General features: G+C 61.8%; 1 long non-coding RNA gene across 1 annotated transcript; it reads left to right on the plus strand.

Moving 5' to 3' along the window:
- Positions 1-1,554: 1,554 nt before the first annotated feature.
- LOC101428241 (uncharacterized) lies at positions 1,555-3,679 on the plus strand. Its single transcript, XR_011646234.1, has 4 exons — positions 1,555-2,251; positions 2,573-2,604; positions 3,061-3,102; positions 3,324-3,679. It is a non-coding gene; the product is annotated as an uncharacterized lncRNA (long non-coding RNA).
- Positions 3,680-3,891: the final 212 nt, after the last annotated feature.

Raw genomic sequence — 3,891 nt, forward strand, 5'->3', positions numbered from 1 at the left:
CTGAATCCAGACTCTGCAGAAATTTGCTGCAGAGAAAAGGCCCAGCCTGCTGGGGAGTCACTCAGCAGAGGGAGCTTGGTCTCAGGCCCACCCCGAGTCCCTCCCCGTGAACCTGGCCCTGAGAGACCTGTGGGACTCAGCTGGGCACTGGCCTGAGGGGCTCCTGGAATCCCACGGAGGAGCTCAGCCCAGGAAGCCCCTTCCCAGACCCCTGTGCAGGGCTTCTGACTCCAGGTGACCTGGGGAGCCTGTGGCCAGGCCTGGGTGTGGCTGAGGGCAGGGCTAGTGACTGGAGCAAGGATTTCTCAGCTGCCCGAGCCCCGTGGCCCCTGGAGCTGGTCAGCACCAGGGCTCAGCCCCAAGGGCTCCAGCAGGGCCTGGCAGAGCTGAGGCCTTCCCTGAGACCCAGCAGGGAGAGCCCAGACACACACGGTCACAAGCTGTGAGCTGACTGTCCTGGGAAGCCTGGGAGAGGCCCCAGGAGGGTCAGTGTCCCCAGAGGAGGAACAGGGGAGAGAAGAGGCTCCTTGTCCACCAGGGGTCAGCCCAGGAGCCCTCTATGGATAAAAGTTATAACAAATGCAGTTTATTTGGGCAGCTCCCCCAAGTAAATTTGTGTCAAGATCCTCTCCCAGGAACCACAGGTCTCTCCTCCATTTGGAAGGTGTGGGGAGCCTGGACCCTGGCAGTGGCAGATTAGACGGGAGGACACCTGTGTGCTGGTCAAGGTAGAGCTGCTCATAGTGTACCCTCCCTGTGCTCCTGCCCAGAGGAGGGGGTGTGATGGTTTGAAGAGAAGAGGTTCAAGCCTAGACCCTGGATGAGGGAGATCCGCTGAGGGTCAGGGAGGATCCGGAAGGGGGTTCCCATTCCTACCACAGATGCCACCCACTCAGCGCACCTCGGGTTTCCTGTGCAGGGCCGTTTGGGAATCAGGGCCTCTGGGTTTCCTGCAGGGAGAGGACCCCTGGGCTGACACCCACCCAAGGCTGGCATTGACCAGGAAGGGACTGCTGCCCACAAGGCTGCACCCTCCCCTCAGAGAGATGCTCCCAGGGGCACCCGCTGGGGGAGGGGGAGGCCCAGGCTGAGTCCTGAGAGGGGAGTCCAAGCCCCCAGGGAGGAAGTCAGGCCTCAGTCTCCCCCTCTGTCCCTGCAGATGGCACATCTAGAGGAGTCCCCGGCCCTTTCCTCTCTGTCGGGGCCGTGGCAGGCATCGTGACGGGGGTCCTGGCTGGGCTGGCGCTGACTGCAGTCCTGGGGTGGTTCCTGCTGCGCAGGGACTCTGCAGGGTACGGTGGGCGTCCCAGGGCCTGAGTATCCTGGGGCGGCAACGCTGTGTAGTCTGGGGAGGGCCGCCCCTCTGCATGAGGGGCCCTGACCCCCGCCCCTCCTGAGCCCTGGCCCCTGGAGGCTGCCCCCTCCTCCCCAGCTCCTTCCTTCTCAGCCCTGAGCTCCCAGGCCGGGGGTCTCACTCCCCATCAGGGCTCAGAGGGAAGAGAGCTCCTGGGGAAGGAGGTCACAGGGGAGACGGTTGAGAAGAGGGAACCGGGGAGTGGTGAGGGCGGGAGGTGAGCATGGAGGGCCCAGGGTCCCAGCACCTTAGATCTGCTGAAGCCTCAGGATCTGAGGTCAACGGCCAAGGTCACAGCACTGAGGTGCAGCTCCAGGCCAGGACGGTGCAGATGGGCATCCTGGCCGTGGTGAGCTGCGTCCTGGACTGTCCTTGCATGTCTGGTCAAGGGGTATGGAGATCCGCGGATGGGCCTGTTGGCGCATTTCCACAGCCCTGACTGAGGGAGGGTCTGCAGCCACAGGGGCGCCGCGGTCCCCGAGGGTCCAGGACACCCTGAGGTCCCTGGTGTCCTGCACCAGGTGCTATGAGGTCCCTGAGGCCCGACCTCCGCTCAGGTCACTCTGGCTGTCGGTTCCTCTCCTGTGCTCTGGGTCCCTCAGCGTCAACATCCTCCTGGGCGACAACTGCCTGAGGGTCCCTCTATGCCCCAGGCAGACGTGCAGACATGGCTCTAGGTCTTTCCTCAGCTCCCCTCTCTAGACCCTGGCCCCCTCCCTGGGGGCAGAATTGGAGAAAGGAGGTCTCCAGTGCTGCTCTGAACGGGGTCCCCTCCGCACTCTGCTCTGACACCAGAGCTGTCACCTTCCCCGCACACTGCATACCTGAGCCTGACCTTCCCTAGGGCCAGAAGCCAGCAGGACCTCAGGGAGCCCCAGCCCCCAGCGTGCCCCCCAGGTGAGTGCAGATCCAGCTGGGAGTGGCTGGGAACCCAGGCTGCCCCCAGTGTCCATTTCCTCAGTCGCTTCTCGGGGCCTCGGACCAGTGGGGGCTTCAGGGGAGTCTCAGCAGCATAAAATCCTCCCACGGGGCTCCCCAGGCTGCTGTATCAGCCCAGACTGTGGGGCCTGGTTCAGGGTCACCTCCTGGGCTCACCTGCTTCTTTGACTCTAAGGTCAAAGAAGACTGTGTCTTCTGGAGCTGAGGACCCCCCACACCTGGAGGAGGGGCCCTACTCTGCTCTCATACCTGGTGCTCACTCCAGTCTCTGCTCCCCAGGTCACGGATGTCCCCCCAATCCTGCGTCTCAGGTAAGCCTGTCCCCTCCCCATCCTCTAAGCTGCGGGTCCCAGCTGCACTCACTCAGGGCAGGGGGACTGACTCACAGCTGAGACTTCCACACTCCTAGACAGGTCAAGCTTAGCCCTGTCTGTCCAGGAGCTGGGATGGGAGCACCACGCCCTGAGCCCACCCTGTGGGAGAAAACTGGAGTCCAGCACGGGGCACAGAGTGGGCCTGGGAGCATCAGCCAGGGGCCCTGGGTCAACAAGCATGAGGCTGAGACGCAGCAGGAAGGGATGGGGAGCTGTGTTCCAGGCTTGGAGACTGGCCCTTAGGGACAGAGGTGTCAGTCCTTATGAGAAGTGTTGAAAGCAGATCCAGGGAATGAGCTGTGGCCTGTCAGAGACAAGAACCTTCAGGGCTCAGGCCCGACACCTGCTCACTTGGGCCCCTGCCTGTCCCTGACGTCTGCTCCCCCCTCCCAGGTCCCCCTGCACGACTCCAGGGCAGCCGTTCCCACCTATGAGGTGAGTGTGGGCGATGCCCAGGACCTCCCCATCCCCACCCGGCTGTGCTTAGCAATTCCAGAAACAGCAGCAATGGGGGGACAGGGGTAGGGACCCAGGAGGGAGGGACCTGAGAGCGGAATCCTCAGAGAAGCCCCAGCTGAGGCCAGAACCTGGGAGAAGCAGCACCTGGTTCTGAGAAGGTTACAAGGTGCTCAGAGGCCTCTTTTTTCCTTTTTCAGGAACTTTTAAACCGTGACACAAACATCTACTGCCGGATCAACCCCAAAGCAGAAGAGGCTCCGTACTTTCCCCAAAGAACCTGGGCCGCCGAGGGGAAGGGCCAGGTGAGACCACAGAGCCTGGGAAGGAGCTGAGCCTGTGCCCAAGGTTCAGCTCTGAGCCTGGGATGCCGCTGGGTGCTCAGGATGGGGGCAGGTCCCTCCTGGACTCCTGGAGACCCAGAGAGGCCGCCCTGAGCTCAGGCTCAGCCAGGATGAAATCCTCCCTTCCCACCCCCTCTGGGATTGGGGGGTTGCCAGGAAAGTGAAGGAGCCTGTGACCCACCATGGGTTATGTGAAAAGGATCTGAATAAAGAGGACACTACGTCTCATTTTGTTCATTTGTACTCATGGGAATGAAATTTATTCTCCTGAATATTTTTCTCAGTTTTCCTCTAGCTCACACTGTGAAATATTATCTCTAGTTTACCCCACCACCCACCCCTACACCCTGGCAGAAAGGAGTTGAGGGTGGGATAGAATGAGGTGGGGGTGTGTTAACATGTTCCCAGAGCCTGGCCCAGCCAG

This window comes from Dasypus novemcinctus, chromosome 18 (assembly GCF_030445035.2).
Source record: "Dasypus novemcinctus isolate mDasNov1 chromosome 18, mDasNov1.1.hap2, whole genome shotgun sequence".
Classification (NCBI taxonomy): Eukaryota; Metazoa; Chordata; class Mammalia; order Cingulata; family Dasypodidae; genus Dasypus; species Dasypus novemcinctus.